This window comes from Cupressus sempervirens, chromosome 2 (genome assembly GCF_028749045.1).
Source record: "Cupressus sempervirens isolate cs-2001-9-10 chromosome 2, ASM2874904v1, whole genome shotgun sequence".
Classification (NCBI taxonomy): domain Eukaryota; kingdom Viridiplantae; phylum Streptophyta; class Pinopsida; order Cupressales; family Cupressaceae; genus Cupressus; species Cupressus sempervirens.
In genome coordinates, this window is record NC_143119.1 from 41,046,639 (window position 1) to 41,059,400 (window position 12,762).

A 12,762-nucleotide genomic window follows, 5' to 3' on the forward strand; every position below is an offset into this window, starting at 1 on the left:
GGAAAAAGATAAGGTTCTCTATAATTGTGCTAATGAAAAATAGTAGGATTTCTCTTTAACTATGTGAATGATTGTCAATGTACAAGTTGTTAACTAACAAAAGGTTGTTATATACCATCATGCTTTGTTACCAACTTGTTTCAAATGGCAGGGACTCAAACTGCACACAACTCTTGTTTATATATTTTATCTTAGTTTTATTTTTTATTTTTTCATTAATTCATATTTTTATTTTTTTCTATTTTACATAAATATTATAAATAATATTTATAATTTAACTAATTTGTGAACTAAAAACATTAAACAAATTTTTATTTTATTTTATTTTCAAATTTAATAATTTTATTTATATTTTATTATCATTATCACAAAAAAATAAAAAATAAAAAATTCATAATGAATTTTATAATATAAATAATCATAATTAAATATTAATTCAATATTTAAAGTAATTTGTTGAGATTATATATATATATATATATATAACCATTTTTAGTTAAGAGTGCGATGACCTGCAAATTTACTTGCGAATTTCAGATTGGAGTGATTGGATTTCGGCCTGAACACCTGCGATCTACATTTTGGGAGTAGTCTTTGTCATCCAAGCTGAACAGAGTTCAGAGATTTCAAAAACTATTATAAGAAAGAACTGATTTGTTCAAAATTACATGCTCTACGAGCGAATTTAGAAGATCTGATTATCCTGCAAATTTACTTGCTCTGCAAATTACAAGTGTTTCCAGGAACTGTAGACTGTGAATGTGAAAAGACTAGGACACCAAATGTGAAAAGACTGTGAATTAGGGCTACGAATGCGTATTTGCCAAATCAAATTAGGACAATGAAGAGCGGCTCCAAGATCAACAACATTGGGAAATATATTGCAGAAAATTTGGCAAATTCCTCCAATTTGGTGGCTCGCACGAGCAAAGGACAGAATCAGCCTTTTGCTTGCTCCACCACCATGAACAGTGCCAAGGTGGCTCCTACTGCTACTATGGCGATCTCTCAAGATGTGCAATCACCCCATGGAAAATCTCAAACAAAAGATACTGCTGGCATAAAAAACAATGGGAATTTCGCTATTGATGAGGTAGCAGCTGGTAATTGTGTTGATGCAACAAACGGACAAGAAATCAGGTGTAATCCAACCTTAATCTCAAACCCTAAATCTAATATGCCTTTTTGTTTTTCAACTGTTTCAATACCCCGTAGCATTAATGCATCTGTCTCAAATTCAACTGATAACTCTACTAACAATGTGCCTAAAACTAGTGCAAACCTTGGCAACAAACCGAGATCTTTTCTGGAGGCAGTTGCAAATTCATCTCCTGCAATTGCCTCCAGTGCTCGCTTCACCTTACCTGCACAAGATGAAATCTCAACAAGTGGTAAACATTTTGGGGATCCTTCTACTTTTCATGTTACCCCTAACCTTGAAATGTTAAATGAGATTATTAAGGAAAAATCAAGATTAAGAAATACCACCATTTTCTTCTCTGCGGTTGAAATTGATAAAGTGCTTGCAAGGAAATTCGTAGATGATTGGGTTTCATAATTATTGGAACTTAAAGCTTGGCTATCAAATTTCTTTTTGTAGGCAGATTCAGAAAGGACTGTTTGTTGTATTTTTTATCAATAATGAATCTCAACAGGCTGTGCTTAAAAAAGAGTATTGGACAATCGGCAACACCACATTCAAGGCTCTAGCTTGGAATGCAGAGGCTAACCTTGATGAGGTGGTTTCTCTTTCGGCTCCAAGATGGGTTCTCATTAAACAAATTCCCCTTTTTTTGTGGCATTTTATTCCTCAGTTGGTTGAACCCCTAGGAAAATTCTTGCGAATGGACGACTTTGCTCGTTTAATCCCTCATTTAGATGCTAGGGTTCTTCTTGCTTTGAAGCCTGGTCAGGGTTTACCCAAAGAAATTAACATCTCTATAGTTAATGAGAAAGTTTCCTATCCTATGGAAACCCTAGGAGGTTTGAACGCGTATTTTTTTTATGTAGAAAAGAGGGGCATCTTAGGAAAGATTGCCCGATTATCAAAAATAAAACCCAAAAGAATACTAATCCTTTTAACCTCCCCACTTCTACCTAGCTGATTCCCCCTTCCTCTGTTAATATTAACCCTATGCCTTCCTCAATTCCCCCCTCACAATCTTTCCCCTCTCCGCCTCAAATTCCATTTTCTCAAAGTGTGTCATTTACTAGCATAGTGGATACATATGGTTTTCAAACTATTACAAAAAAAAGGAAAAATCGGTCAAGTAAAAAAGACTCGGCCCCAAATATGTTTTTTGTATCCCCTCCTTCAGAGGCTAATATGACTTCTAAAGATAAGGCTAATCCCTTTGTCCCCCCTCCATCTGCTCCTCAAGCTACCACCAAACACATTTCCTCAAAAGAGAACCCCCCTGTGACAGTGTTTCAAGAGATCTCAGATGATTTCATAGTTGAAGTCATTCCGACAGCCCCTATTATTGTTAATAATCAGTCTCCAGAGCTGAAGGTTTCTTCCCCTTCTCTATCTGATAATAAGGATATCCTCACTGCTAGAAGGAAAGGAAGACCTTCGGGATCCAAGAATAAAAACAAGAATAGTAAGAAGCAAAATTAAACTAACTCTGAGGATGCTTCTCATATGGAGCACATCATGAGTATTGAGGCATCTAATTCTATAATTCCATCTCAATGAATTGTGTTTCTTGGAATATTAGAGGACTGGAATGTCCTGATAGAAAGTTTGTTATTAAGAACTTTATCAGTTCTTGAAACAATATTGATATGATTATGCTTCAAGAAATTAAGTCTACTGGATTCAATCTTGAATCCAATCTTAATTTTATTTGGAGAGATGCTATCAAATTCTCCACTAATCACCCTCAGGGTAGAGGGGGAGTGGCGATCTTGCTCAGCCCCAAATGGGGACCTAAAATTAAAAGTTTTGGTTTTTCACCTTGTAATAGAGCTATTTGGTTGATCTTTAGTCATAATGATATGGATTTTGGTATATTTTCTATTTATGCTACCAATGATTATATGGAAAGGAGTAAGTTTTTGTCTTGGCTTAGCTTGCTTCCTGACATTCCCTAGATGTTTGGAGGTGATTTCAATATGACAGAGAATCAAGAGGATAAACTGGGAGGTCTCCCTTTCTCTTGGAAAGAGAAGGAAAGATTTAATTGGAACAACTTTAAAAGGGCTAAATCCCTTTTTGGTCCTTTAAAGGGAAGCAAGAATAATAACCCTGGCCTCTGGTTTACTTGGTGTAATTTTTAGAAGGGTCAGTATAGAATCTATTCTAGACCTGATAGATTCTATCTTAATAGCAATTTCTTTTCTGTGATTCCGGATAAGAATAATAACTTGGTGCTTGTCTCCCCTACCACTCTTTCGGATCACCACCCTATTTCTATATCTGTCAATCTTGGCTACTCACCTAGTTATAGCAATCATTCTAACCATAAATTCATTCTCAATACTAACCTTCTAGAGGATAATGACGTTCTTGCTGCCATTTCCATTATAAGACTCATCAATGAGTCTCATTTTCCCTCTTTATCTTATATCCGTAGGTGGAGTCTTGATGTTTCTACCTGGCAGAATTTTTTAAGAACTATTGGTCAAAAGAAGGCCAAAGATTATAGATTTAAGGAATCCTAGCTTAATAATAATCTTTATAAAGCTGAAATGGATATCCAAAATAACCCGGATGATCCTTATCTTGGTCACCAGCTTGCCCATGCTAAGAATGCTCTCAGAAAACATCAACATCAAAAAGCTTTGGGGGCGAGAATTCATTCAAGAGCCCGTTGGTTACATTATGGGGATAGAGGTAGTAAAGTTTTCTTTAATCTTATTAAACATAAGCAAGCTAAAGAATCTATTGATAAAATGCTTATTAACAATCATCTTATTACTGATATTGATATTATCAAGAATGAATTTGTGAAAATCTATAAAAATCTTTTTACTTCAGAGGATACTCAGGAGGCTAGGGCCCTTAGAGATCACTGTAAGAATCTTATTCCTAAAAGGATCTCGACTGAGGACACTTCTATTCTAGAGAAGCCCTTGTCTATTGAGGAAATTGAGAATTCAATCAATTCCCTTAATAATGATAGAGCTCCTGGGCCTGACGAGCTGCCTGCAGAATTCTACAAGGCTAACAATAAATGGATTAGCAGAGTCTTAATTAATATTTATAATGAAGCCATCGATGCTGGAACCCTGGGTAGGGACATTAATTCTAGAATTATTAAACTCATACCTAAGGAGGGTGATAAATCCCTTATTAAGAATTGGAGGCCTCTAACTCTTTTAAACGTTTCTTATAAAATTTTGGCTAAGATTATGTCAACTAGGCTTGAAGCTATTCTCCCTAAATTTGTTTGCCCTACCCAAACTGGTTTTGTGAAGGGTAGATATATATTAGAGAATCTTATTACTAGTTGGGAAGCTCTTAATTGGGCTAAGCATACTAAGCAAAATGTTTCTATGTTTTTGTTGGATTTTGAAAAGGCTTATGATAGAATTGAATGGAATTTTATTAACATGATGCTCGAGGCTTTTGGTTTCCCGTCTTTCTTTTGTGGTATTGTTAAAACTCTTCTCAAGGATGCTTATGCTCAAGTTGATATCAACGGATCCCTGTCTACCTCTTTCCCTTTGGGAAGATCGATTCAGCAAGGGTGCCCTCTTGCTCCCGCTCTTTTTGTTATTTCCTTTGAAGCTCTTTTTAATATTCTTAGGGACAACACTTTATCCCCTGCTGTTAAAGGAATCATCCTTCCTAATAATAAGGAGATTATAAACTATTGGTTTGTTGATGATACTTCTCTGTTTCATGAAGCCTCTGAAGAGAATTTTGTTGCCATGATCAATAAACTTAACTTTTTTTGTAAAATTTCTGGAGCTAGTTTATCTCATGCCAAATCTATTTGTCTTGGTTGGAATGATCAACCTCCTAATTGGTTTAGTAAATTTGATTTCCAATGGGGTGGTCCCTCTAAAATTGTTAGATACTTGGGTATCCCTTTCTCTGTTGATCCCTCTTTAAAAGAGATGTGGGGTTGGGTCAAGGATAAGATCCATAATAAGCTAAACAAGTGGCACAATAGGTCTCTATCTCTTGCTGGAAGAATCCAAGTTTGCCAAAAGATTTTGTCTTCTTATAAAATATATTATGCCTCTGCTTGGATGTTTAATGACTACCAAGTTTTGGAAATCTAGAAAGCTATTAGAAATTATCTTTGGTCTGATGGGAAGGGAAATAAAAAGTTGCATTCTGTCAATTGGAATTGGTGTCATGTTGATAAGCTCCTTGGGGGCCTTGGGTTGAAAGATCTAAGACTCTGTGGTCTTTCTTTAGCCTCCAAATGGATCTTTCATGCCTTAGAGGGAGGTGATCCTTGGAAAGTTTTGATTCATAATAATATTGAGAGGGGATATCCTAAAAATGCTAAATTTTGGAAAAATCTTCCTCTCACTGATCTCATTTGTGGTGAATTTCCTATTATAGTTCAAGGCTCGACAGTTTTTAAAACCATCTGGAAAGCCTGGAACCATGTTAGGCAATTCATCACTAACAAAGAATTCTATGATAATAAAACCCTCTATGGTGAAAGATCCATTTGGTGGAACCTTAAGCTTGGTAATAAACCCCTTGCTCTTACCCAAGGGTACTCAGCTAAGTATTGGGCTAACCTTGGAATCAAGCAATTCATTGATATCTTTGAAATGGACGGACTTATCCCTTGGGATGCTTTAAAGAATAAATTTAAACTTCCTGAATCTCATAAAAAGACTTATAGTATGATTGTTAAAGCTAGTAATGATATCCCTACCCTATGTCATGTGGAATCTAATAATTATTTGAAGATAAAATGGCCTGATGGTATCATCATCTCCAAACTTAAAGCGAAGAATATTTATTCTATTTTAAATTATAATGTTGACATAATCAATCATATTAACAATATTTGGATTACCAATTTGGATATTTCTTCTTGGATGAAGGTTTTTGATTATCTTTGGAAAAGTTCTATTGATCATAAAATTAAAAGTTTTAAATGGTTACTTATTCTTAATAAGTTGCCTATTAGGAACTCCTCTGATATTAACTATTGCAACATTTGTAGAACCCCAGAAACAGGAAAACATATTTTCTTTGAGTGCACTTTTGCCAAAGAGGTTTGGTTAATGTTTGGTATTTCTATCCCTTCTAATTTCAGTATTTTTGAAGTTATTATTGGCTTTATCCTTAATGCTAGAAAAGATGTTAATATGTTTTGGGATATTACCTCATATTACATTTTATGGCAAATTTGGAAGTGCAAAAATGAAGAAAAGTTTCAAAATATCCCTAGAATGCTTACTGAGGTTTTTCGAAGTCTCACTTATTTTAAAAATTTTTCGCAGATTCAGATGACCATGAAAATCAACGAGGCTAAATTCAAAAGGCTACTCAAGGACGATCATGCTACCTTTTTTGCAAATGAGGTTAATCATGGATACTTCTGGAGGCTGCACTTGGATAACATACATTTTTTCAATCAAACCTTTAGTAGGTTTAGCAATGAGATTAAAAGAAGACCTCACAATGCTTCTAGTGAGATGGTTTACATGCAGAATCAAATTCAAGATCCAAAAAGCATGGTGTGGATGGATGGCCCCTTGGGCTGGATAGCTTGGGTGGACACCTAGGCTGATGAGCTTTACTTGGCGTCATGGTCTATGATTTTGTTCTGTTGTTTTGTTGTATATACTTCATTTTTGATGGTGTGAGGCTTGGCCTCTGAACTTTGATTCTCTGTGATCTCTTGTAATTTTGACCTCCTTATTTCTAATATAAAAGAGTGGGAACTATTTAAATTATAAAAAATATTTATAATTATTTTTTGTATTCTAAACTTTTCATAGATACTAATTTAAGAAACATATAATTAAATATTTATTACAATTAATAATAACAGCAATACAATTAAATTAATATAATATATATGAGTAAGATAGGTATGATTATTTGGAATAGGAAAATATTTTAATGTAACTTTTTTATTTTTTTGATCCGTACACGGTCGAAGCCTTGATTATAATAAATTGATAAAAATAAATACAACAGAGTAACTCCATTCAAACGAGCACTGGTATGAAAGAACGGGGAAGAAAACCTCTAGTCTTGCCCAGGACCTTAGTCCTTTATTATTACAACTAGATATTTTAATGTAAGTTATTAATCAATAGTTTAATTAAATTATTATTACTATAAATTTATAATTAGGTAATGTGTGAGAACTAAATTATTGAATACAAATTAATAAAAATAGAAAAATATTAAAATAACAAACATATATTGAAAAAATATATTAAAAAAATTAAATGCAAGTATAAACATTGAATATATATATATATATATATATATATCGAGAGAGAGAGAGAGAGAGAGAGAGAGAGAGAGAGAGAGAGAGAGATTATTTATAAATTTGCAAATGCCTTAACGCTCATTTTCAAGATGGGTTCTTAGGGGTTGCAAGCTATTGGTATTAGAAAGTTCCAAACCTTCCTAGACGTCAAGGGAAGAGATGGATGAACTGTGTGGGTCATTGGTCGCCTCCTCCACTCAAAGTTATCAAAGTCAACACTAATGGTTCATATAGGGGGAATCCAGGTCCTATTGGCATTGGGAATGTGGCCTGATGCAACTCTGGAGAAGTCCAATTTCTTTTTTTAGTACATAAGGGTTGTCATACTAATAAATCTCATGGAAACTTTGGCCATTTAACATGATGTGGAGCAATGTTGTTTGAGGGGATGACACAAAGTTATCTGTGAATCTGACTCTCAAGTGGTGGTGAATTTGCTTACTTCATAGCTGCTTGAGGATGTTAGTTGGCAATCAGCTTCAGTTGTTAATCAAACTCTTCTCTTTTGTACTTCTCTAGAGTCTGTTAGTTTTAATTACATTCCTCATGAATGGAACAAAGCCCTTGATTGTTTGGCCAAATGGACATTTGATCATGCTCATGATTGGAATATTGTGTATAGGGGGCAACTTCCCTTAGACCTATCTCTTGAGTTAGATGACCTTGTTGCTAAGGATAGAGCTCCTTATTGAGCTCTTCTTTTTGTTTCTCATTTTGTCTTAATAATTCTTCACCCCTCTTTTTGTCCAAAATATTTACAATTAAAAAATTAGAAAATAGACTCTTAATTAGAAAAAAAATTAATTAATCATATAATAAATATAATAATAATATAAAAAGTTTCAAGAAACTTAAAAAAATATAAAATAAAAATAGAAGAAACTATTTTTGAAAAAAAACTCATTCTGAATATCAACTGAAAATTGGAACTCCACACCTATATAGGTCACTCGTAGCTATGTTTCCTAAATTAAACTTTTAAATTCATGTCACAATTTCTAAATCTCTAAATAGAAACAAAGACAATTTAGAGTTATAAATTGAGGGCCCACACTAAGTGTCAATGCCAAGCGTGTGATCTTTAATTAAGGGCTCCTCTACTAATTGAGTTTGGATTTAATCCTATTTAATACCGTGCTAATCCATGCTGTGCGACATACTGCATATGTCGTTCATGAATGAAGGTGGCAGTCACCGTTTCAGCCGGTACTTCCTCCCCCACTTCCTCAACGAAGATGGCCCCGCCACCGGACAACGCAGGACACTTGTCACATATAAAGGATGTGTTCTTCTCTTGTTATGTCTCCCATCTTTGCTTAGCTGGAATCTAATATGCTGTATCACCAAGTCATGCAAATTCTATGAGTTATTCTTTATTATTCATCTTCGCTTAGCTGGAATCTAATATGCCGTATAGCCAGGTCATACAATTTCTATAAGTTATTCTTTATTATTCATCTTCTTTATTGATTATTAGTCCCTGACTATCTAATGTTTTCAATGAACCTGATTCATTTCTTCATTTTTCTTTGGGCTACGCGATGTCATATTGTAAAGTTCCTGGAGGCAATATTTAAAAAATAAAAATGATATGATTATTCCTAATTTCTAATTGGAGGAACTGAAAATTAGTGAGGTTTTCAAGCTTTGTCAAGTTTAAAAATAGGAATAAATTTTGAGAGCAGATGGAGTATGATATAAAGACGCATTGATTACCACCATTTGCAAAGGATAGAAATGAATTTATTATATGTCAGAAAGCCTAGAACATAAATTAATTGCATATGTTGGAGAGGCCATTGACTGTAGGCAAATGGGGTTGCAAGCTTTGGGTTTAACCATGGAGGAAACTTCGTAGTTAAGCGCACTCAGGCTGGAGTAGTACTGGGATGGGAGACCTCCCAGGATGTGAGCATCACCTAGATTCAATGAGTGCTAAGTGTTCCATTTATTCTAATGAGAGATGGATTCATGTTGAATCACTATTCATGAAACATGGGTCAATGAGTTTGACTCAAAATCACATAGTTAAATCTTGATAGCAATATCACAAGCTAAAAATAGTGAAGGGTTTTCAAAGGCGATCAATTGTTCCACTGTAGAGAAGCTGAATATAGGGTTTTTGGCGGTTTCAAGTTTCATTGACACATCAAGTGATTTTGAGGTAATGCCCATAAACTCTTATCTAGTATTTCTTCTTGTGACGAGGGTCTGAAGAACATTGTCAAGAGTGTGGAATTTATGTTTTAGCATTTGCTCATTTGATCATCGTTCACCATTGCTATGAGCAATGAAGTTTCTATTTTCACTAATGTTAATTTCCCATCATTTGAGTTCTAGATTGTCATTTTGTCAGTTTTACGACAAATTTTGAGACTCGAATGTGACTAAACCAAGAAATCTGTTTTCATTTCACCCCTTTCATTTGGGTAATGATAAATTTGTTTTGAAATGTGGGAGGGGTGAGTATTTTTGAATTACAAGGTTTAATAATTCGGGCATTGGATTGGAAGCCTTGGTAGATACATTGATGTGAAAACGATAGGATTCTATATTATTTTGTTGGCCGAATTTGCTAGTAAGATTGGTACACGAACAACTAATTATTGTTTTGCCCTTCCATTTGAGTAGCCAAATTTTCGTTGAAATGTGACAGCATGAAGCAATTCTAAACTGGGTATATGATTTCATAAATTAGGTGTTACTTTTCTACAATATGAACAAATCCTTTGCTAAATAAATGAAACTCTGATGAATTTTAAACTGTTTCGATTTATTAGGGCATGCATCTGTGAGTAAATAGAGGGGAAACACATCACGACAACTTTGGGCAAAGCATTTGGTCATTAGATTCCCAATAAAATTGTAGCCACAAAATTTTGTCTAACATTGCATTTAACATCAATCAAAATTAATGATATCTCAACTATGTCATTGCTGCGTTTCCGGACCATTCGAATCGAGCTTTTGTCTCCAAATAATAATCTATGCAAAGTTAAAACCGATGAAATCATGGTTGTGTATAGGTTTAAAAATCTTAGAAATGGTGTTTTAACTTTTTCATTGTTTTATATGAAGTTCTAAAATGATGAAATTATGACTTAAAAACAGAGCCAAATATTGAGAAATGGTAGATTGATGGGGCTTTAGAAAGAGTTAGAAGCGATTGAATCATGGATTTATCGAAGCATTCCTACAATAGATTCATAGTTTTCTACACAAAATCTGTTATGGAAGCATTGATTTTAGAAATAAGATTTATTTTTGGGTAGAGTTAGAAAGGGTAGAATCATGGTTTTGTGTGATGTTGCTATAGCTCACCCACCTTTTCCTTTTTCTTGGTGCTGCTTCGTATGCTGTCAGATTTTAGACTGGGCACTGGGGACCCCTTCAAGCCTTCAACTCTTGCAACAGTGAATTCAATATGTGTCGCTATTAATAGGCACTGTAGTGTACCCTGCCGTTGATGACCTGCTGCTACAGTTTGTAATACCTGGTTTAGTGATGTTGTCACAATCATGCACAATGCTTGTTGAACTAATGGAAAGTGGTCTTGAAACTCCAATTTCATAGAAACCATAACAAGAACATTACTAGTAGAGTCAAAACTAATTATTGCAGGAAACTTGAACATTGATATGTTTAAGCAAACAAAACAACAGTCCCAACTACATCATTTTATGCAAGACCACAACCTATTGCTCATGGTTGATAAGCCTACAACACACACATGAAGCCTACTAGATCATATATGGATAAAGAACATCAATCCTGAAACAACTATCCACACTATTTTAGACACATATTGGACAAACCACTTTGCTCCTGCACTACAACACCAACTATAGCAAGCAAATTTGATGTATATGATACACAAATTTCATACAATAAATCTCATCAGACCATTGACTTACCAGTTTCTACTGACATATTCCATATTCTTGTAGGCAATGGATGCTATAGACCATACCAGAGATGCTTTAGACCTTGAACTTGAACAAAAATCTATTCACAGGTAATAGGGACACTCACATTGAAGACAAATAATGTTCATTCCTCACTATACCAACCCCTATGCATGCTCTGCCATCAAACAATCTCTGTAACATCCATGAGAAACACAACAACCACTCATTGCACCAAATGTGGAAAAAGCACATTGTACATTTTCCAACCATATCTCCAATGCATCATACAAATAGAAGATGACATTATTGAATGCAGCTTACATAGAGACCTCCTCCAAGAACACTTCCCTGAGCTTTGCAAATTCAAATTTGATAGCTACACCAAAAACATGTCAAGAGTTGTGCATCTTATGCGATCTTTTGAGCTGCACACAAATTTCACTCTTGCAATGAACCACTCCATAATAGCAATAACAAAAGAATCTGCTAGTGTAAGTTAAACACATTTTTCTTTCTGCATAATGCTTGTATTAACAATAAATAGAAATCTTCTTATTACTAACTCCTGTTTAACAATTTCAGAGTACATGAACATTCAATAATCCCAAAAAGTTTTTGGCCATGACTATTTTCCATCCATTAAGGTAACACAACAATAACATTTAAACATTCTTTGTACATTCACAATAGACAGCTCCATCTCCATTTCTGACCTTATCACTTTGATATTTTGCAGGGACAATCAACACACAGGTAGCAACACTATACAAAGACCACGAACACAATATCAGCATTCAACTTCTTTTGTTATCATGAAAACCAAACATCAAACAACTTTATTTTATATCACTCTAAAGTAATATATGTATAGTTCTAGTGAATACAACTTCTTTTGTTATCATGAAAACTGAACAAAAAACAACTGTATTTTTGTATGACTCTAAAGTAATATATGTACAGTTCTAGTGAATATAGCTTCTTTTTTTATCATGAAAATAAAACAACAAACAAATGTAATTCGTATGACTCTAAATTAATATATGTACCCAAAAAAAATGGACTTCAACTACAAACTTTATAAAGTTCCAATGAAACAGAAGGTAGGGACTCAAGCTCCACCAAAGCCCTTGTTGATTAGTAGGAGTAAGTACTCATAAATATTGAAATAAAATAGACTTCCAAATATCTTCTTTCCAAAATTTAAGTGAAAGAATTAATTAATTTAATTTATCTTTCTATTAAGTTTACAAGATAAATTTTTATATTAGTAATTAAATAAAATAATTTAGTTAAGGAAATAATTTATGGAACATAGATTAGTTGTCTTCTTGAAAAACAATACTTCAAAGGACTATTGAACTACATTGTAAACTCACTATGACTAATATAAATATTATATCTTTTTTCTATTTACATCTACAATGATA

The 12,762-nt window shown here is 33.9% G+C and overlaps 1 long non-coding RNA gene across 1 annotated transcript; it reads left to right on the forward strand.

Annotated features, from left to right (window-relative positions):
- The first annotated feature begins 9,404 nt into the window (after window positions 1-9,404).
- On the forward strand, window positions 9,405-12,126 carry LOC149570969 (uncharacterized). The gene is made up of 3 exons (XR_016358381.1): window positions 9,405-9,591; window positions 11,918-11,979; window positions 12,072-12,126. It is a non-coding gene; the product is annotated as an uncharacterized LOC149570969 (long non-coding RNA).
- Window positions 12,127-12,762: the final 636 nt, after the last annotated feature.